The sequence below is a fragment of the Nomascus leucogenys genome, chromosome 12 (genome assembly GCF_006542625.1).
Source record: "Nomascus leucogenys isolate Asia chromosome 12, Asia_NLE_v1, whole genome shotgun sequence".
Taxonomy (NCBI): Eukaryota; Metazoa; Chordata; class Mammalia; order Primates; family Hylobatidae; genus Nomascus; species Nomascus leucogenys.
The window spans coordinates 93,694,580-93,718,940 of NC_044392.1; the positions used below are offsets into that span (position 1 = coordinate 93,694,580).

General features: G+C 36.4%; 1 pseudogene; it reads right to left on the reverse strand.

Annotated features, from left to right (window-relative positions):
* Nucleotides 1-19,590: 19,590 nt before the first annotated feature.
* On the reverse strand, nucleotides 19,591-19,920 carry LOC100595366 (annotated as a pseudogene).
* Nucleotides 19,921-24,361: the final 4,441 nt, after the last annotated feature.

Genomic DNA, 24,361 nt, shown 5'->3' on the forward strand with positions numbered 1-24,361 from the left:
TAAAAGACAACCCCATCAAAATGGGCAAATGATATGAACAGACACTTCTCAAAAGAAGACATTTACGTGGCCAACAAGCATATGAAAAAAGCTCAACATCACTGATCCTCATAGAAATGCAAATCAAAATGGCAATAAGATACCATCTCATGCCAGTTAAGAATGGCTATTATTAAAAAGTCAGGAAGCAATAGATGCTGGCGAGGCTATGGAGAAATAGGAACCCTTTTACGCTGTTGCTGGGACTGTAAATTAGTTCAATCATTGTGGAAGACAGTATGGTGATTCCTCAAGAATCTAGAACCAGAAATACCATTTGACCCAGCCAGCAATCCTATTACTGGGTATATATACCCAAAGGAATATAAATCATTCTACTATAAAGACACATGCCCATGTATGTTTATTGTAGCATGATTTACAATAGCAAAGACAAGGAACCAACCCAAATGCCCATCAGTGACAGACTGGATAAAGAAAATGTGGTACATATACACCACAGAATACTATGCAGCCAAAAAAAAGGAATGAGATCATGTCCTTTGCAGGGATACGAATGAAGGTGGAAGCCATCATAGTCAGCAAAGTAACAGGAAAAAAAACAAACTGCATGTTCTCAGTCGTAAGTGGGAGTTGAACATTGATAACACATGGATACAGAGAGGGGAACAACACACACCAGGGCCTGTATGCGGGATGAGGGGTGAGGGATAGGAACCTAGAGGATGGGTCAATAGGTGCAGCAAACCACCATGGCACACATATACCTATGTAACAAACCTGGATGTTCTGCACATGTATCCCACTTTTTTCGAAGAAATAAAAAAAAAAGAAAACAGTGACTCTAAAAAAGTTATTCTAGAACTTTCCTAGGTAGTACAGTATCAATGTTGGTATTCAAAGCTAGTTTCTAACCCTAGCTACTTGTTAGAACCATCTAAAGGGCTTCTTAATCAGTATTTAAAAACTCTGATGCCTAGACCCAGTCTAAGAAATTGTAATTTAATTGACCAGTCTTCTAGACCATAGTTTCTCACAAAGATAAGGCTAAAACTCATTGATTTTTTTTTTTAAATTGAAGGGGTGGTGATGAATAAAAATTGAGTTATTCAATAAAGTTGGATAAAGAGTAAAATAGAGCTTGGAATTAAGAAGAAAAGAACTTTGACAAAATAATTAAAAAATTAATATTCAAGTTTTCTTCAAAGTGTATATTATGCATAAAAGTAAAACCAATTTCCAGTTAAAAGTATTTTTATTGGAATATATGTACACATATGCACATGCACACACACACACACAGAATTGCTTATTATTCACAGGTTCCATATTTGTAAATTTTTCAACTTGCCAAAATTTATTTTTACTCACAAAATTGATACTCATGATGCTTTTGCAATTTTTTATGGACATTCACATAGTAGGAGAAAAAATTTGAGTCATCCAACACATATGTTCTGAGCTTAGATCTAATCCCAGTTTAGATCAAACAAGGTGATATTCTGCCTTCTTTTTTCAGCTCTCATATTGCAGATGAATGTTCTTTTTACTATCTATGTAGTGTTACGTTTTCCCCCATTTTTTGTGAGATTTTTAAAAGACTATTTAAAATGGCCCAAAATGTTGCAAATAAATGTTCTTTTTACCATCTATGTAGTATTATGTTTTCCCCATTTTTGTAAGATTTTTTTAAAGACTATTTAAAATGGCCCAAAATGTCAAGGACTTCATGTCTAAAACACCAAAAGCAATGGCAACAAAAGCCAAAACTGACAAATGGGGTCTAATTAAACTAAAGAGCTTCTGCACAGCAAAAGAAACTACCATCAGAGTGAACAGGCAACCTACAGAATGGGAGAACATTTTTGCAATCTACTCATCTGACAAAGGGCTAATATCCAGAATCTACAATGAACTCAAACAAATTTACAAGAAAAAAACAAACAACTCCATCAACAAGCGGGCGAAGGATATGAACAGACACTTCTCAAAAGAAGACATTTCTGCCACCAACAGACACATGAAAAAATGCTCATCATCACTGGCCATCAGAGAAATGCAAATCAAAACCGCAATGAGATACCATCTCATACCAGTTAGAATGGTGATCATTAAAAAGTCAGGAAACAACAGGTGTTGGAGAGGATGTGGAGAAATAGGAGCACTTTTACACTGTTGGTGGGACTGTAAACTAGTTCAACCATTGTGGAAGACAGTGTGGCAATTCCTCAAGGATCTAGAACTAGAAATACCATTTGACCCAGCCATCCCATTATTGGGTATATACCCAAAGGATTACAAATCATGCTTCTATAAAGACACATGCACACGTATGTTCACTGCGGCACTATTCACAATAGCAAAGACCTGGAACCAACCCAAATATCCATCAGTGATAGACTGGATTAAGAAAATGTGGCACATATACACCACGGAATACTATACAGCCATAAAAAAGGACGAGTTCATGTCCTTTGTAGGGACATGGATGAAGCTGGAAACCATCATTCTCAGCAAACTATTGCAGGGATAAAAAACCAAACACCGCATATTCTCACTCATAGGTAGGAATCGAACAATGAGAACACTTGGACACAGGAAAGGGAACATCACACACCGGGGCCTGTTGTTGGGTGGATGGATGGGGGAGGGATAGCATTATGAGATATACCTAATGTAAATGATGAGTTAATGGGTGCAGCACACCAGCATGGCACATGTATACATATGTAACAATCCTGCACGTTGTGCACATGTACCCTAGAACTTTATTTTTAAAAAAAATTGGCTCAAAATGTATTGCTAAAGGGTTGTCTAGAGTCTCCTAGCACAAGAAGGCTATGATGTTGTGTCTTATGCAGAAAACATATGTGTTAGATAAGCTACATTCAGGCATGAGTTATAGTACTGTTGGCCATGAGATCAGTATTAATGAGTCAACAGTTATATTAAATAAGTTGTCTTTAAACAGAAATACTTAAAAAATAAGTTATATATGATTGGTTGATAAAAAATAATGTTGTGATAAGAGCTCCACAGAACCTAACCCTGTATTTCATCTGTGAGCAATGATTCAGCATTCTTTAATTTAGTGTACCAACTCCATGAATATTCAAGTCCTGCAGCTGGATCTGCAGAACCTGCCTGTAGAAAAGTATGCCCTTCCTATGCGGGTTTCACATCCCACGAATACTGAACTTTCTATATGTGTATGTAGACGCAGAACCCTGGATACAGATGACCAACTTTATGTATTGAAAAAGATCTGCATGTAAGTAGACACATGCAATTCAAACCCATGTTGTTCTAAGGTCAATTGTACTTATAACCTTGATTGTGTTTTTGAAATGCCGTTTTTCCACCGAATGAAGGAAATTAGGGCTTCTTAGAGAGTGGTTGAATCCAGTCTGGGTCAGGAGACATACAAAATTAGCATAGGACAAATTTTGTCAATGTGATGAGCAGGACTATCAAAAACTAATAGTCATGAACAAAGATCCCCATTTTTCCCAAATGGGGCAGTCTGAGCTTCAATAAACTAAAGCATGTTAGTAAATTAAAACCATAGACCAGTTTAAATCCATGAGTTCAGTTTTGGATATTATATTTGTTACTTATTATTAAGTAACAAATTACCACACCCATTTAGTAATTATTTATCTCACAGTTTCAAGGCTCCGTTGGGACAGAGTCTGCTCTGAATTTTACTCATGTGGCTATTGACAAGCCTTGGGTAGCCACTAGTTGTTGGTTGAAGACATCAGTTTTTGCCACATGAGTTTCTCCATAGGGCAATTCATAGCATGGTAGCTGACTTCTATCGTGGCTAGTGAGGGAGAGAGCAAGACAGTGTAATGATGACAGAAGACACAGGCTTTTTGTAACCTAATCTCAAATATGGCCTCCATACTTGGCCATATTCTTTTTACTAAAAGTGAATCATTTGGGCCAGCCCACAGATTAAACGAGGGCAGAATTATTGGGGGCCATCTTAGAAGTTGCCTTCCATGAACTGAAAATCAATTCATTATCTAAAACCTCGGTAAATATATCAAACCTTTGGGGAGAGAATCAAGTCTTTTTTATATAAACTGTATTACTAAGTAAACTAGTAGATGAGATAAAGTGTCTTTTTATATAATCATTTCAGTTTAGTATATAAAACATAAATTATAGAATCAAAATATCAATATTTGAAATTCATATCGAATTAATGAACATAGGTATGGAGCATAAACTGATCTTAATATTTTTTAAAAAGTGATTAGTCAATAAGCAAGGAACCTAGCTTCTTCAACAGGTTAAAAAAGGGATGGAAGGGAAGCCTGCAGATTAAAAAGATTTAACCAACTAACCAAGTTTAAAAACTAGACAAGATTAAGCCGTAGTATCTAAGGATGTGTACTGAGTGATTTAAACATAATGAAATGATAATATTATCACAATGAAGGCAAGGTAGTGGTTAAATTTGAGGGAGGGAAGGGGCTCTGATGGGGTGGGGTGCATGAAGGGACTTCTTGGCAGGTTTTTTCAAGGTGGTTCACCTAATGATAATTTATTAAGCCATTCATTTGTTTTTAAGCAGATTTTCTTATCTGGATTATTACACAGTAAGAAAAAAGTTTAAAAACACCTAATATCTTCATTATTTTAATGCAGTTCCTGTATTTCAATACAAGAAATGGCAGGTTAGTACCACTTGCCAAATGAGAAAGACATAATTTGGTCAGGATAAAAATCCTGTTTTTCTTAAGAAAGATGAGTTGAACTTTTTGCAATATTGCTACTATACAAGTACCCTCAATGGGTATTCTTCTTTTGTTGTTTTTTCTGGTGCACATAGCTACTGAGGGAGAGAACAAGTCAATGTGAGCAAGACAACATGTACAAAATTTAAGATATTGTACATGTAATATCTTAAATTTTCTGAATCATTCTTAAGACCAATCACATTTGTCTTCAGTGATAACTCCTATCCCATGTGCACTTTGGCAGTGAGATCTTGCTAGTTTCTCATCAATAGGTGGAGTCTAATTCTGTGCCTTAGAAACTGGGTGGCTTAGTGACATACTTGATCAATGGAATGAGCACAAGTGACATTCTCTAAATTCCAAACCCAAGCCCTGTGAGGATGGCAGCTTTTGACTGGATCCCTTGGAATACTCACTGTTGTGACATTTCTGGTCACGGTGTGAGAGGCTCAAGCCACACTAAGATGCCACTCACTGACACTGGGCAAAGTTCTGGCTGAGTTTCCACCCAACAGCCAGCATCAACTGCTAGTCATGTGAGGAACCATCTTTATATTCCAGGCTAACTGAACCTGCAGATGACTGCTGTCTTATCCAGTATGACGTAAAATAGTAGAATCAGCATCCAGAGTCAGTCAACCTAAGAGCCGTAACAGATAGTAAATAGCTGTTATAAACCACTAAATTTTAGTGTGGTTTGTTATGCAGCAGTAGATACCAAACATGGACATCATCTAGGGCAGATTACTCTTCAAGATCCTTACATAGTAACATTCAACTCAAATTAATCCAACTATTGCCTTGTCTTTTTTGGGCAGTTGTTATGAATATTATCATTTTAAAAAATATTATTCATAATACTTGTGTTACACATATTTTGACTAAAATCAATGTTATAATCTTGTTGTGACATGATAAACCTATATGTTCCTTTCTGTGAATGATCTAATTCACAATACTAAAAAGACTACTCTTTTTATTTCTTTCTCAATTTTGAGAAAATCTTTAACCACTGCATAAATATTTATGAGCTCTCAAATAATTTCTGGTTTTGAATAGATAGGTAGATGACAGAGAGATAGATAAATGATGATAGATAGATAGATAGATAGATAGATGATAGCAGTATTGGCATTGGATTATTTATTTCCTGAAAGATCTCCTTTTTGTTTCGTTTTGTTTTTTAGCCTCTAAATTTCACTTATATTGTCTTAGTGCTATGTAGCTACTTAATTCATGAGTTATGCTTGTATTATTTTACCCCAACGAAGCATAGGATTTGTACCCAAATTTAACTAGTTACCAATTCAAATTATACTTAAGGCTTTTCATTGTTTTGATTAAATAGCAAATCAAACTGAGACACTTTCAAATGTCACAAAATGTAAAGAACTGGTGAATTTGCAACTAAAAGTTTGCATAAAATAACTTTTCTGTGTTTACATCTACTTCTATCTTAAACGTTATTATTTTAAATATATATCAAGCTAAATATCAGTATCTAAATTGATTTTGTTTATAATCAGTATAAACAAAATTTGTAGCCGTGTGAGGTATCTGGGGAAGTCTTCAAATCTTAACCTTCACATGTTAACAAAACACATTTCATTATGTTTTATTGTTGTTGCAATCTTTACTATAGAGATGGACTGAGGTTATGCCCTTTCCTTTTTTCTAATTTTTTACTCAAGAAAGAGGAAGGATAATTAATGCTGGTTATAGTCTGAGAAATGCTATCAGCTTTTAGTAGACTTACGAAAGTATGTTTGGTTTTTAAAAACACACTGTGTGTTTTAACTGGCTATTGAAACTCTCATGGGTTCATGGGGTCATTTAAACATAAGAGGATGTAAATACTCAGTGAGAATCCAAGTGAAGAAAATGAAGATCAAAGTGATTTAGTTTACAGCTGTCATGAAATGTGAGGACAGATTTTGACTTTTTTTCCCTAATGATACTAACCATATACTTTGCAGACTAATGTATCGGTGGTTGTGCCCTGCTGAATATACTATTTAACGTATTGAAATATAGGCCTACTCCATTTTTTCTAAAACGATATTAAAACATGAAACTTAAAACTGGAACAAAATGGAAATATTTGAATAAACTGGAAACTTCAAATAGAGTCCACAAGTCTTGGTCAGGGTGGGGTAGAGAAATAACGGTAAATGTTCAATCTTTAAATTGAGCACAGACATATTTTTTCCACAAAAGTAATAGAATATAATTAGTGAATTAACATTAATTATGCAACTGTAAGTGGACAGGATATTCAAAAGGTTATAAATTTTGTATGAGATATATATATATATATATATATATATATATATATATATATATTTTTTTTTTTTTTTTTTTTGAGACGGAGTATTGCTCTGTCACCCAGGCAAGAGTGCACTGCTGCAATCTCGGCTCACTGCAACCTCTGCCTTCCAGGTTCAAGCAATTCTCCTGCCTCAGCCTCCTGAGTAGTTGGGATTACAGGCGTGTGCCACCAGGCCTGGCTAATTTTTGTGCTTTTAGTAGAGACAGGGTTTCATCATGTTGGCCAGGCTGGTCTCCAACTTCTGACCTCAGGTGATCTGCCAGCCTCGTCCTCCTAAAGTGCTAAGATTACAGGCGTGTACCACGGCACCTGGCCTAAGACTTAAAGTATATTTCTAAAATGCATTCAAACACTTTCAAAGTCAAGATATTTCTTCTTGAAAAAAGATTTTTGTCTACAAATCAGAACTCTTCACATGCACCCCAGTGAACACTGTGCAAGATGAGGACATGTGATTGGTTGAAACGCCCATTTACTGCTCTTCCCTCATATCTTTCTCCTCTCCCCCAGCTCCAAGCCTTACCTCGTGTTCAGAGGATTTCAGGGTGTTAAGATTTTAAATCTTCTTTTAAATTCCTACTTGTGAACTCTGCTTGCATGCCCACTGTGTTGCTTTCTTTTCTTTTCTTTTCTTTTCTTTTTTTTTCTTTTTTTTTTGAGACGGAGTCTCGCTCTCTCACCCAGGCTGGAGTCCAGTGGCGCGATCTCGGCTCACTGCAAGCTCCGCCTCCCGGGTTCACGCCATTCTCCTGTCTCGGACTCCCGAGTAGCTGGGACTACAGGCGCCCGCCACCACGCCCGGCTAATTTTTTGTATTTTTAGTACAGACGAGGTTTCACTGTGTTAGCCAGGGTGGTCTCCACCTCCTGACCTCGTGATCCGCCCGCCTCGGCTTCCCAAAGTGCTGGGATTACAGGCGTGAGCCACCGCGCCCGGCGTGTTGTTTTCTTATAGTCTTCTCTCAGTTGAGAAAAGAAATAGAGAACACTTTGTAGTGAAAAACATCATTTCAATAAGGCATTTTACTTCATCAATTCGATGGAATCACCTTGGTGATTCTCCAAGAACTCTAATCCTCCAGTACCTGTTCCCCCTCCTTCCATTAGGATTGTACTTTAAAAAATCCTTGGCAGTTGGCTCCTAGATATGGTCAAGTGACTGATGACTTAAACGGGGTGTTTTAAATGAGGATGCTCTGGGGACACTTCCAGAAAGCTCTCTGGAGAGTAAGCTAGCCTATGCCCTTTGGTCTCTTGAGAAAAAAAATTTCTCTCTCTTTTCATATGCAGCCTGTATGGATACTAACTTGGAGCATGAGCAGGAAGGACGCACCCAAAAGATGATGAATGAATGAATTTGAAGGAATCCTAAATTCCTGAGGACTTGATAGAATAGAGCGACCCTACTGGTCCTAGACTACCAAGTTCCAGAACCTTATAAAGGAGAGAAATACATTTGTTTCATTCAGAACAACGCCTTTTAAATTTTTTTTGAATGCAGACATTTATTTCACTTAGCCAAATATAATTCCAGTAAATTTAGTCATAATCAGGTTTTTCTACCAATCTGTGTATTTGTGACCATATTTAGCCCTTGGTTTGGGATTTACATTCTAGACCATATGTATCAACAAATTACTGAGCACTTATCAAATGCAAAGTTATTTGGTGCACAGGATGGTGAGTTGATCTTTATGAAAATAAAGAAGACTCTGTAGGGAGCTATCCACAGCCTGCATGCGGAGACTGAAGCTATCCACAGCTTGCATGCCTAAAGAAAGTGACTTTGGACTTTATAACAAAAACATTTAAATCTAAATCTGTGCCTCCTCATTCTGCCCCACCCCCATGCTTGCTCTTAACTAGAAATGCATGAAAACCATATTGTCTTGCTAATAAGCATGCCATTTACTGAATATTTTTGCCCTCCGTTTCTACTTATACTAACCTTGTCTAAGGAGGATGGCAAACATTAAAATTAACATTCAGAGCTTTTCATCTGGCACAAATTTTATTTGCTTTAGACATGTGGATAAAGTTGCTTTTGGTAAAAATATAGAGTGTTTGTTATTGTTTAGGCTTATACGCATCCGTTCAAGTAATAGCCTTTAGAAGCTAATGACATTTAATCAATTCTCTTTCTCCGCTAAAGACCATGTAATATTTTCTCGAAAGCACCAGTAGAAGTGTAGCCTAAATATCGAATATCTGGTTGGGCACGGTGGCTGAGGTCTGTAATACTAGCACTTTGGGAGGCCAAGGCAGTCAGATTGCCTGAGCTCAGGAGTTCAAGACCAGCCTCGGCAACATGGCGAAACCTCGTCTCTGCTAAAAATGCAAAAAAATTAACCAGGCGTGGGGTGGCTCATGCCTGTAGTGCTAGCTACTTGGGTGGCTGAGGTAGGAGAATTGCTTGAATCTTGGAAGTGGAGGTTGCAGTTAGCTGAGGTGGCGCCACTGCACTTCAGCCTGGGCAACAGAGCGAGACTCTATCTCAGAAAAGAAGAGAATAAGGGCATTACCACTATTATAAGATGATCAAATTGTAGCTTGAAATAATTGTAAAAACTAATGGCAATCTTGTTTATGAATTTAATAATAATGGATATTCTTGATACAACTCTATCAATAACCCCACTGTTAATTAACAATATTAATAACTGATAATTCAGTTTCATACCTAATTTTCAAGCTTTCTTTAAGCAGGAAATCCTAAAATCTCCTCTGGTAGAGGTGTCAAAATAGTCTAAAGACCGAAGAGATAGGGAGAAGACATAAATGATTCACAGTAGAGATTTTTGATGTTTGAAAATTATGGAGCCAAATGTATGTAGCAGCCAAGTAGATTTCTTGGTTTACTCAAGAAAGAACAGGCTTGCTTTTAAGAAATCAAAACAATTTTCTCAATTGTAGTCCATTCCAACATCATATATTAAGTGGTGGTACTGTGGGATCAAGAAAAAGGCTCTTCTCCATAGAATTTACCCCTCCTTCTGCATCTGTGAGTCTGCAACCTGCACAACTGCATGTGGCTGCCCTGATCCACTATCCACCCATTCACCTAAACTAGAAATATGAGATTCATCCTTGATTTCCTCTCATATTTCCCTTACCCACTTCTCTCCCTCCTGACTGCCACTCCCTATTTCCCAAGCTGCTTCTGGGAGTGTTTTTCTCCTAGCAAAGAGCTCAATAAACATGTGTAAGAATAAATTATTTGATTAGATATGAGCTATGATTAACCTCTTTCCTCAAGGAGTGCTCTGCTAAGAATGAAAAGATGGACACAAAAGCTCCTTGTTCTTTAGGCTGTTCAGGTATCACCTCCTCCAGGAAGCCTTTGGATCCTCTCCCACCAATCAGACTGGGGTATGTGACTCTCCTCTGATTTTCCAAAGCACCCGCTCCCCCCCAAAAATGAAAAGATCAAATATCAAATGTGAACTAACTTCAGCATGTTACCATTTCTTTATGGGGTCGATGTAGGTCTCATTTCCTCAGAAAATAGGTTCCCTAGGAAAACTTTTTCACCTTCAAGATGGCTGCCAGGTAGGACATTTTATAGAGAGCTGGTGTCAGCTTCTCTATAGAACTTAATTTTTGAACCAGGGCAAACTAGCCCCCTCTAGGCTCACAAACGCCCCGCTGCTTCCTCTTAGGCATATCTGGCTGAGAGGCAGCTGCTGCTGACAATGTGTGCTGGGGTCTGATCCCACAGCTCCTGGGATGAAACAAGCAGGTGAGATCGATGTGAAAGAACAACCATCAGGTGGAAGCACAGGGCAAGGTTGTCTTTTTTATATTTTATGTGAAACATTTCTGTGAACTAAGAAAAAAACATAAATTGAGTAGGATTTTACAGCAGGGAGTATTGATGATGTTCAAGTTGATTTTCCCTTTCATCTTTTATTTTAAATTTGACAGTGTCTGCTTATGTATGTGTAAAATGACTCTCCCTGAACAAACTTGAGTAGATGCCCTGAAAGGTTAAGGAAATATGGATGAAATAATTCCCCAGCTTTTTGGATGAAATAATTTCCCAGCTTTTATTACTATGTTTAAGTAGTTTTCTACAGGGAAATGAATCTATCATTAAAATACATCTTCCTCTATCCTGTTTCTTTTTCTGAGTTAAACGTGTAATTTATAGAAAGATTTTAATGACTATATTTTAAGCGATCTATTTTTCAAAAAGATTATGGCTCAGGTAAAGGGAAGGGTCTTACTCCCCTTCTCAAATGTATCCTGTATTCTCATGGGGTGTTTTTGCACGATCGGAGATAAAATTTCATTCATCTCCATGACAGATTGAAGAACTATCTCTCTTCAGCAATGTGTTCTATCACATGTGAGAAAGTCTTTACAGATTGGAAACTATTTTTCAATTTATTCCCAACTTGATAACCATGTTTCTTTGAGGAAAAATTAATAGAATATCTGAGGGAAAATTAAGGAAGGATGATTATGCATTATGAATGATCTAGGTAAACTATACAACTTTGATTTTTCTCAAAATGCAAAAAAAATGCACAACAATTACCTTTTTCTTTCCTAAGTTTTCTTGCCTGAGTTATCCACTTTTGCTTCAAATGCCTTACCTTTCTGAACAGATGTACAGATGTGCATGTGGACACATGCATGCATGTGCAGACACACACACACACACACACACACACACACACACACACACGTTCCTTCAGACACAGGTTACTTCAGACAAGTGTTCAATTCTCTTGCCTGTTTTGACAAGAAATGCTTAGTGCAGTCACACACCAGAGAGTATGGTTATACAAAAGTCACAGACCAATAAAGATCACTTACATTTCTTATGAGCATTTTCATCTTCCTTTCGAGGCAGGGCCGCTAGAAAAGGAAAGAGATAAATGTTAGGGATCTTGACTATCAAATTCTTAGAGAAACTCTCATTCCCTCCAAATAATTTGATAGCCATTAAACTTTTGTTATCTTGCCTTAGGAAAAATGACCTTTTCCAATCTGCTCCTCATCATAAGGTGTTTTCTCTTTCAAAATGAAGTTAAAGCTTTGACCCTTTTCCTGGATAACATACAGTAAATTAAGAAAAACTAGTAATTTTTTAAAACATTGTCCTTTAAAAGGAAGCAAGAGGAATGATCAATATTATACATTAATTTAATATATTTGACATATGTTCTGTAAGCTCACACGTGTTCCTTGGAGGTCGTAAACATAGGATTTGCAGAATTAAATTGACTTTGGGCAATTTTGGGTATTTTTTCTACTGTATGTGTATATTACTAGTGTTTAAATGGTTATTTTCTTCCATAAGTGACCATCTTCATGATTACAGATGACTGGCTAGAAGTAATATTATCACTATGAAATCCATGCTGTCCAAATGATGCTGAAGATAAGATAAAGGAAACCTTTAATACTCTAACTTTTTCATTTTTCTTTGGGAAATTTAGAAATATTGTAAAAATATTAATTTTTTTCTATCTCAATATTCTACTTAGACAATGTACTAAATTAAACACATTAACAAAAATAATCATGCTCAAAAGGAAGCTGCTCAGCGACCTTACTCATCCTCAGGGAATATCCTACAGTTGATTCCAGGAATCATCTAATACAGTCTCATTATCATAAAAAGTTGATAGCACGTAATAACGTCAAAACTATGATTAGAAATAGAACCCAGATCCTGATGCCAATTTAAATATTTAGGGTCAGATCACGATAAATGTGTACTTAGTTTGTGTGAATATTTGTGGTTTCTTCTTTAAATTGTACATGAAAGAGAAATAGCTGGTTTTCAATGTTTGGTGGGCAATGAAATTTTTAGGGTAACGTACATACTATAATAAAAGCAATTGAAAGATTTGGCTACATGACTCTTCATTCTTTTTTTTTCTTTTATAACTCTTATTCCTGGTTATTTAATGCAAACCCTAAAACTTTTCTTTTTTTTTTTTTATTATACTTTAAGTTCTAGGGTATATGTGCACAACATACAGGTTTGTTACATATGTATACATGTGCCATGTTGGTGTGCTGCACCCATTAACTCACCATTTACATTAGGTATTTCTCCTAATGCTATCCCTCCCCCATCCCCCCACCCACGACAGGCCTTGGTATGTGATGTTTCCCTTCCTGTGTCCAAGTGTTCACATTTTTCAATTCCCACCTATGAGTGAGAACATGCGGTGCTTGGTTTTTTGTCCTTGTGATAGTTTGCTGAGAATGATGATTTCCAGCTTCATCCATGTCCCTAGAAAGAACATGAACTCACCATTTTTTATGGCTTCATAGTATTCCATAGTGTATATGTGCCACATTTTCTTAATCCAGTCTATCGTTGTTGGACATTTGGGTTGGTTCCAAGTCTTTGCTATTGTGAATAGTGCTGCAATAAATATGTGTGTGCATGTGTCTTTATAGCAGCATGATTTATAGTCCTTTGGGTATATACCCAGTAATGGGATGGCTGCGTCAAATGGTATTTCTACTTCTAGATCCTTGAGGAATCGCCACACTGACTTCCACAATGGTTGAACTAGTTTACAGTCCCACCAACAGTGTAAAAGTGTTCCTATTTCTCCACATCCTCTCCAGCACCTGTTGTTTCCTAACTTTTTAATGATCACCATTCTAACTGGTGTGAGATGGTATCTCATTGTGGTTTTGATTTGTATTTCTCTGATGGCCAGTGATGATGAGCATTTTTTCATGTCTTTTGGCTGCATAAATGTCTTCTTTTGAGAAGTATCTGTTCATATCCTTTGCCCACTTTTTGATGGGGTTGTTTGTTTTTTTCTTGTAAATTTGTTTGAGTTCTTTGTAGATTCTGGATATTAGCCCTTTGTCAGATGAGTAGATTGCAAAAATTTTCTCCCATTCTGTAGGTTGCCTGTTCACTCTGATGGTAGTTTCTTTTGCTGTGCAGAAGCTCTTTAGTTTAATTAGACCCCATTTGCCAATTTTGGCTTTTGTTGCCATTGCTTTTGGTGTTTTGGACATGAAGTCCTTGCCCATGCCTATGTCCTGAATGCTATTGCCTAGGTTTTCTTCTAGGGTTTTTATGGTTTTAGATCAAACATGTAAGTCTTTAATCCATCTTGAATTAGTTTTTGTATAAGGTGTAAGGAAGGGATCCAGTTTCAGCTTTCTACATATGGCTAGCCAGTTTTCCCAGCACCATTTGTTAAATGGGGAATCCTTTCCCCATTTCTTGTTTTTGTCAGGTTTGTCAATGATCAGATGGTTGTAGATGTATGGTGTTATTTCTGAGGGCTCTGTTCTGTTCCATTGATCTACATCTCTGTTTTGGTACCAGTACCATGCTGTTTTGGTTACTGTAGCCTTGTAGTATAGTTTGAAGTCAGGTAGCGTGATGCCTCCAGCTTTATTCTTTTGGCTTAGGATTGACTTGGCAATGCGGGCTCTTTTTTGGTTCCATATGAACTTTAAGTAGTTTTTTCCACTTCTGTGAAGAAAGTCATTGGTGGCTTGATGAGGATGGCATTGAATCTATAAATTACCTTGGGCAGTATGGCCATTTTCACAATATTGATTCTTCCAACCCATGAGCATGGAATGTTCTTCCATTTGTTTGTATCCTCTCTTATTTCATTGAGCAGTGGTTTGTAGTTCTCCTTGAAGAGTTCCTTCACATCTCTTGTAAGTTGGATTCCTAGGTATTTTATTCTCTTTGAAGCAATTATGAATGGGAGTTCACTCATGATTTGGCTCTCTGTTTGTCTGCGATTGGTGTACAAGAATGCTTGTGATTTTTGCACATTGATTTTGTATCCTGAGACTGCTGAAGTTACTTATCAGCTTAAGGAGATTTTGGGCTGAGACGATGGGGTTTTCTAAATATACAATCATGTTATCTGCAAACAGGGACAATTTGATGTCCTCTCTTCCTAACTGAATACCCTTTATTTCTTTCTCCTGTCTAATTGCCCTGGCCAGAACTTCCAGCACTATGTTGAATAGGAGTGGTGAGAGAGGGCATCCCTGTCTTGTGCCACTTTTCAAAGGGAATGCTTCCAGTTTTTGCCCATTCAGTATGATATTGGCTGTGGGTTTGTCATAAATAGCTCTTATTATTTTGAGATACGTCCCATCAATACCTAATTTATTGAGCGTTTTTAGCATGAAGGGCTGTTGAATTTTGTCAAAGGTCTTTTTTGCATCTATTGAGATAATCATGTGGTTTTGTCCTTGGTTCTGTTTATATGCTGGATTACATTTATTGATTTGCATATGTTGAACCAGCCTTGCATCCCAGGGATGAAGCCCACTTGATCATGGTGGATAAGCTTTTTACAGCTCCAGTCTACAGCTCCTACTGTGAGTGACGCAGAAGATGGGTGATTTCTGCATTTCCAACTGAGGTACTGGGTTCATCTTCACTCATACTGTCTTTTCATTGACTGAAGGAAGAGAGCTTTGCCCAAATTAGTTGGAGGGTAAAAGTCACTATCTAATTACAATGACAAAGGGAAACATTACTAGAGATTATATTCTTTTCAGGGACAATTAGGACATATTGAGTGAGATAAAAATGTTAATCACCATTAATAAATTAAACACAATGTTTTAAAAGGTGAGAAGGTTTGATTTTTCACTTGTGACATAAATATGCATGTGTATAATAGTAAATATGTAAGACACCCATTATGAGCTAGGACTCTGACCTGTGGACCTGCAAGTGAAATTTATCTTACCAAATTTAATGGATAAAAAATCGGAAGAGGATAAGATCCCTATCTATGGTCCTTTAATTTTAAGCTTACCAGCGGTGGGATAAAAATTAGTATTTTGTTCTCCTGATGGCCTACATTTATTCATTCACTCTTAATTGAAGAGCTACTATGAATTTAGGTTGTCTGTTTGTTTAAAAATCCAATATATAGAATTTGAATAAAATAAAAGAACAAAATAATGATCAGCTAAGCTATGTTGTTTGCACACATGGAGAGACTTTTTGAAACTTCAATCATTACTTGTGATATTTGCTTAATTTTATGAGGATTATACTTCAGCAGTTCATTCTGCTTCAATAAAAGTCTTTTTTTTTTAAAAAAAAGAACATTTATCATTGTACAAGTTACTTATTTGTATTAATTATCTTAGCTTTGTCAATGTGAACTTACCTAATCAAATGCACTACATTGCATCAGAAAGAGGGAAAAATCTGCTGATAAAAGCTTCATTTTCCTTAAAGATACCTATTTCATATTATCTCGCAGGAGTTTTATCACAAAATGTTTACATTTAATTCTCTAGAAAAGTTCCTCAAGAATAGATTTAGTCACGGTTTAATATGCCATAAATACTATTTTTCCTCAGAGAAGAGTATTTTTAAACAGTGTAACAGTTTTCTTCCAAAACCTAAAACCATTGACCCTTTAGTTGAAGGATAATAGGTAGTTTTATGATTAGCATGTTCATGGAAGTAATGAAATTCATACTCACTTAGCCAAGAAATATGGCTCAGAAAATAAATTAGCAAGCTGTTTCAAACTTCTTGTCACTTGATTCATCTTCAGACTTCTCCTATAGCTGTGCCTGAAAAATCGTGAGAAAAGAAGGCAATTGATCAGAGCCTTATTCCAAGGTGTTTTTTGCAGTGCTGGGATCTTGATTTAAAATTGATTTTTATAATTATAATTGTAATGCCCTTACTTTGCAATACTTCCATTGACTGCTTCCTTTTGAATCAAGAGAGCTAAAAATAGACAAATTCTCTTTAAGAGTACAAAGGGTCATGCTCAATTTCAAACCACAAGCTGTCAAAACCCTAGTACTCTCCTGGCCCAGTCATTTTATACTTGATAAGTAAACCCACTTGAGGAATGTTTATATGCCCTGATGCTTTTGGACACATTCTCTGACAGAGCATATTCTTTGAAGAAATATATCAAAGTGTTTATCTCCCTGAGTGTTACCCTAAACCCTGTCAGTGCTAATGATATCAGGACATGGATTAAATAAATCCTTTTGAGAGTGACTGTGGATATTTCCACATTCAAATCACAAATACAGAAATTTTGGCTGCAAAAGTGGCCAACAGATATTTCAACACGCACAGCGTTTTGCTTGTATAAAAAGCTTTAACAGAGAAGTGCCCCAGAGAAGCAGTGCTGTCGTTCTTGGATTTCATATACAACTACTGCCTTCCACAAGCAGGAAAAAGGTACATTAATGCACAAATTGCATATGTGAGTATCATTATATCACAGTGCAGCAAAAATATAATAATAACACAGTTATTTATTTATTTATTTATTTAGAGATGGAGGCTCACTCTGTCGCCCAGGCTGGAGTGCAGTGGCAAGATCTCAGCTCACTGCAACCTCCGCCTCCTGGATTCAAGCGATTCTCCTGCCTCAGCCTCCTAAGTAGCTGGGATTACAGACATGTGCCGCCACACCTGGCTAATTTTTGTATTTTTAGTAGAGATGGGGTTTCACCATGTTGGTCACACTGGTCTTGAACTCCTAACCTTGTGATCCACCTGCCTCAGCCTCCCAAAGTGCTGGGATTACAGGCGTGAGCCACTGTGCCTGGCCCAACACGGTTATTTTTAAAGTGATGAACTAGGTAATGCTGGTTCTTTTAGTGACAGTAATGAGTGTAAATTGTGTGTCCTTCCTGCCTTCCATTTTCTCACACCATCAATGAATATAGACTATTATTTACTCTGCCCTATTAAAGTAATCCAGCCATTAATTTCTGTACAAATGATACTGTGAATTTGGAGACTAAATCTGTTATCTTTATTATCAGCATAACAATGTCCTCTACCTTTCTTTCAATAAAAGTTGATTTTTCAAGGAATTGATATTTTTCAGCATGTTTTTCTTTATATCTGCAATCATTTATTTTATAGCAATCCCAAATAAGTATTTTACAACAAAAGATAACACTTGAAACACAATTTACATACTCTTTGTATAAAATGCTTTTATTTCTAAATGACAGTGATTTTTATGCTAAGAAAACTTATTTAGTTTTCACTTAGTTTACTTAATTCATTATGAAAATGATTATTGTATGTTTATTGGTGGCAAAATAATATCAACATTTATTATATTTATGTGTATATTAAATTTTAGAAGTAATTAAAAGTGGATTAGTTCTAAACAAATAAACTTGCTTTTATTTCTTTATTTTATTTTTGAGATGGTGTCTCATTCTGTTGCCCAAGCTAGAATGCAGTGGCGTGATTTCAGCTCACTGCAACCTCTGCCTACTGGGTTCAAGAGATTCTCCTGCCTCAGCCTCCAGAGTAGCTGGGATTACAGGTGCATACCACCATGCCCAGCTAATTTTTGTATTTTTAGTAGACACAGGGTTTCACCATGCTGGCCAGGCTGAAACTCCTGACCTCAAGTGATCCGCCTGCCTTGGCCTCCCAAAGTTCTGGGATTACAGGTGTGAGCCAGAGCACCTGGCTGACTTGCTTTTATTTCTAAAGACTGTTAATATAAATGTATTCTTTAACCTTTATTTCACATTGTTTTCAATTAAATATGACACATAAAACAAATTCTTACAGCTGTTATTTATATTCTGGAATTAGTGGCTTAATGTTTTAGAAGCCCTTTTGAAAATCCATAGAAAATATGTATTTCGCCTAACCATTTTCCAGGCCATCACACATTTATTCATGCATTACCGAAATGAAGAGTTTGTTTTTCCGACCACGATGTCAGGTATTCTACTGTTTATTTATTATTAGCATTGCAGATAACAATATTTTTAAAATTATTTTTGGTATTGCCTATCTGCATTTTATGAACACATCTATTTCTTAAAGATCAAGAGAAATATAACATTCTATTATTTGGAGAGCTAGTGTCACAATTGAGTGATATTTGTGAAACTTGAAATTATTCAGATGCTGCCATAAATTTGTTAGCAGTTTGTGAAGCTTTAATGAAAAAACAGTTGAATAAAGAAATTATTCAAATAATGGAAATAGTGGATTCTTCTCTTTAAACTTCTCTTTTATAACTGATTTTCTTAAACTTAATATTAACAAAGCTCTTCCCTTTAAACAATTTCACAATTGCCACTAAGTGAAATAACCAGATAATTTTTGGAATCGGTGGACTTCATTATGCCTCATATTATGAATTATATTTAAGAATGAAATAATCCTGCAGAAAAGTTGGAGTGGTTGTCTATATGGCCAAAGTCAAGTAAACATGCCAATAAAAGCTTTGAAAAATATACTTTAGATGTATAAGTAAAGCAGGTACATGACATTCTAATCGTAACTGTGTTTTTTGTTTTGTTTTGTTTTGTTTTGTTTTGTTTTGTTTTTTGAGTTTAAGTGATTTATTTAAGCCATCTCCTGCCACAAGCAAAGGGATGGAAGATCAGTATACCGTCTGATACATGTAAAGAAGGTGAACTTAAGGTCTCGTATACTTTTTCTGGTCCGCATGCAAAGCGATGGTCCAAACCAGTGCTGTGGTCCCTGGCGCCCAGGCAGTGGTCTGGATTCTCTTTATTCATCTTCATGGCCAGTTGGAAGTGGATTCACATGAGGGTTATGGAGTAGAGTAGGGTTACCATCTCCCCAGGGAAACGGCTTGGTCCTGATGCGAAGGTCGGGGTAGGGGATGAACTCGGGTTTCTAGTGCTCTCCGTGGTGTGACTTCAGGAACACATTCAGCATGCTGTATGCTACTCTGGGGAGCACGACGAAGTAGGTGAGGGCCTTCCACATGCGAGCTGAGCCCTCCTCGCCATGGGCGCCACTCGACATAGGCCACCCCAGCTGTGGGCCGGACCGACCCAGTAGCCAAGAAACCCGGGACACCGCAGCTGCCTCCATTTTCGACCTGGACTCTGCAACTGTTAAAGTACTATTTTAAATCTCTACCCAATAGTTTCTATCAGTATGTATTTATAAAATGGATAAGAAAAAAACCCACTAGAAAGAGCTGCATAACAACCCATTGAACCAGAGTTGCCCCATTGCGATAGTTGATGCTTTGAAAGTGATGTGGCACAAACTGTAGTGAACTACAGTGAAAAAAGGAAGTTCAAAAACAAAAACAGTATTATTTATTTATTTTTGGTATTCATGGTTTTCAGAACTAAGTTCTGAAGAGGAAAAAAAAGCTTTAACAAAAAGCAGATTTTTGGGGCTGGGCACGGTGGCTCACGCCTGTAATACCAGCACTTTGGGAGGCCGAGGCGGGCGGATCACGAGGTCAGGAGATCGAGACCATCCTGGCTAACACGGTGAAACCCCGACTCTACTAAAAATACAAAAAATTAGCCGGGCATGGTGGCGGGCGCCTGTAGTCCCAGCTACTCGGGAGGCTGAAGCAGGAGAATGGCGTGAACCCGGGAGGCGGAACTTGCAGTGAGCCGAGATCGCACCACTGCACTCTGGCCTGGGTGACACAGAGCAAGACTCTGTCTCAAAAAAAAAAAAAAAAAAAAAAAAAGAAAAGCAACTTTTTTTTTTTTTTTATTACCAGCTTTTGCCCATACCATGTTAGTTTTAAAGAGTTGGTAGAGTTGATAAAAATTTATAAGGATGATGTGGAGCTACTTACTACAGACTGTGTTTTTGTTTGTTTGTTTGTTTTATCCTATAGATGATCGGAATACCACTTGAGTTTAAATATTTTATTTTAAATATAAAGAAGGAATACTCTGTATTATTAAATTGAAAATAAATCAATTCTGGAAGAAAAAATAATAACAAGTAAAATGTTTACATTTCTCTTATGTGTATGTGTTCACTTATCTTTTTTTTTTTTTTTTTTTTTTTGAGACAGAGTCTTGCTCTGTTGCCCAGGCTGGAGTGCAGTGGTATGATCTCGGTTCACTGCTAGCTCCACCTCCTGGGTTCATGTCATTCTCCTGCTTCAGCCTCCCGAGTAGCCTGGACTACAGGTGGCTGCCACCACGCCTGGCTAATTGTTTTACTTTTTTAGTAGAGACTCACTTATCTTAACAGTTATCTGTAATATTCACTATCCTCTATAGTTCACTCTACTTAGTTCTCATGTACAGTTGTTTATTTATAGTATATATGAATGTGTAACTATTATGTGTTGTTTGTTATATACAAATGGCTGCTATATGAAGATATAAAATAAATGTATGTCATTATATGTATGAATATATCTTTATATAACTCTGATTTGGTTCTAACTGAAATTACTAGGCATTACCATAAATTTTTAAATATTCTATTTGTCTTATACTCAGTATATTTGATACCATTTATAGAAAGAAACCTTAAAGACTATTAGAATACTACTTTATCTTAAATATTTTATTTCTTGGAATGTAGCACGATAATTGTAAAATTTTTAAAGTAACTCTTTCACTAATTTTTTTTTTTTTGAGAGGGAGTCTTGCTCTGTTGCCCAGGCTGGAGTGCAGTGGCTCCATCTCGGCTCACTGCAAGCTCCACCTCCCGGGTTCACGCCGTTCTCCTGCCTCAGCCTCCCAAGTAGCTGGGACTACAGGCGCCCGCCACCATGCCCGGCTAATTTTGTGTGTGTGTGTGTGTGTGTTTTTAGTAGAGACGGTTTCACCATGTTAGCCAAGATGGTCTCAATCTCCTGATCTCATGATCCGCTCGCCTTGGCCTCTCAAAGTGCTGGGATTACAGGCGTGAGCCACCGCACCCAGCCCTCTTTTACTAAATTTTTAAAAAGAATTTGATTTTCTGATATTATGTCCAGAGTTTAATATAGAAGTGTATATTATCATTTTTATGAATGATTCCTCTGTTTTAAAAAGTGTGATATCATTTTTTGTTGACTGAAATGAGAAAAATATTACATTTAATCAACATCCAAGTAAGTTTTAAACCAAAGAATAACTTTGTATTTGCATTTTTATCTTGTTCACATACATGAAATTATGTTTAGTGAATACTCAGTTTTGCACTCTGATATTTTCATTGATTTGTTATAGTGGAGTAGCCACTGACACTGATGTTTATTTATACTTGATTTGTTAGAAATATCTTATTATATATTTTTTCATAAAATCAGGTAAGAATTACAGATTAGTTGGCTAAAGGAGCAAGTCCAAATAATTCCTAATATACCTTCTAAAATGGCTGTCAGTAGCAATTCAAATATCTTCTGTAAGAGGAAATCATACAAAACACTGCAAACTGGTCATTTGTTTTTGCTATTTGCTCAGTGGATCTAACACCACTCCAAGTGGTCCCTTCCGTTTCCACTCAGCCTTCGTGGAGATAGTCTCCAGCAAGCTGAAGTAGCAGTGTTATGCATGAGCTCAAGAGCTCTTGTCTGTGCTGAAGACCTTTTTATATATATATATATATATATATATATATATATATATATATATACACATACAGGTTGAGTATCCTTTATCCAAAATGCTTGGAGCCAGAACTGTTTTAGATTTCAGTAATTTTCAGATTTCAGAATATTAGCATATTCATAATGAGAGGTCTCAGGGTTGAGACTCAAGTCTAAACGTGAACTTTATTTATGTTTCATGCACACCTTATATACATTGGCTGAAGGAAATTCTATTCAATTCCTAAAGTAATTTCTTGCATTAAATAAAGTATGTGTGCACCGAACCATCAGAAAGCAAAGGCATCACTATCTCAGCCACCCATGTGGATAATCTGTGGTTGTTTGGCATCACCATCATTCTTGACTCTGAATTTAAATCCTACCAATAAGTAATTATTTTCTTAAACTTATTCACATGTAAGTACTTAGCAGTAAAAAATATAACATACCATCCTGGACAACATGGTGAAATCCTGTCTCTACTAAAAATACAAAAATTAGCTGGGCGTGGTGGTGCGCGTCTGTAGTCCCAGCTACTCGGAAGACTGAGGCAGGAGAATCGCTTGAACCCCAGAGGCAGGGGTTGCAGCGAGCTGAGATCGCACCACTGCACCATATCTCTCTCTCTCTCTCTCTCTCTCTCTATATATATATATATATATATGGTATATATATATATATATATATGGTATATATATATGGTGTGTATATATATATGGTGTATATATATATGGTATACCATATATATATATATGGTGTGTGTGTATATATATGGTATATATATGGTATATATATATTAATATATGTACCATTTATATATATATTAATGATATATATATATATGTGTTAAGAGACAACTTGCTGGTCTCTTAACTGCTTCTGATATTTTTCCTCTCCAAAAAAAAAAAAAAAAGAATATAGTGTAGAGTAACCTTTTTATCAAAACACAGTATTAATATGTTACTATATATAAATGGTCTATATAACATACCATTAATACAAGAAAACATAATGTGTTCAGGGTAACTAAAGCAGCACAGTAGCATCACCAGAATACCTGTATCAGCTCTTAAACAACAGCAACAAGAAACAACAGCAGGCTTTTATGTTCCACTGATGATACTGTGTTTTGATAAAAAGGTTACTCTACACTATATTCTTTTTTTGTTTGTTTGTTTGTTTTTTTGTTGTTGTTTTTGAAGAGGAAAAATATCAGAAGCAGTTAAGAGACCAGGAAGTGGTTCCTTTAGGGATGAGAAGATGTTCTGCTGGATGGCTTTTAAAAATGTTACCTCCAGAGTCATCTGCCTCATTAACAATGATTTTTGGTCTTAGAAATCTTTCTTTGATTTTATAAACTGACATGATTTCCTGTTCTGTTAGGAATGCACGCTGTAGTAGTACTCCCATAAGCCCACCACACACTTTCACCATGTGCTCTACACGCATTTCCCCTGCAATGTCAACAGTATCATTTTCATTGTCCACTTGTAGAATCATGTCGGCACTCAAAAAGTTTTGGATTTTGAGGCATTTCAGATTTCAGACGTTTGGATTAGGGATACAACCTATAAGAAAAGACACTGTCTTTAGAAACTACCTTGAGACACAAAGGTTAAAGACATTTGAGACACCGTCATTAAGTGTCTGGTTTTACTTAGAAAGTTAGGCGAAATGCCTCATTGTAAAGGAAAACCTGTCATTTTAGTATGAAACATGGATCTCCCAACATCTTTAAGGTTAAATATAACACAAAAACCTCTGTACTTAGAGTTTAAAACTTGTAAGCAGGAGGCCTCGGATTTTTCTCATTCACATGTACCTCCTAAAATCACTACAAGGGCCAAAGTTAAAGATTGATCTCTGAAGTCCTACACTCAGTTTAATTTACAAACAGAACAAAACAAACAAAAACATTCTCTGTTTATTATTATTATTATTATTATACTTTAAGTTTTAGGGTACATG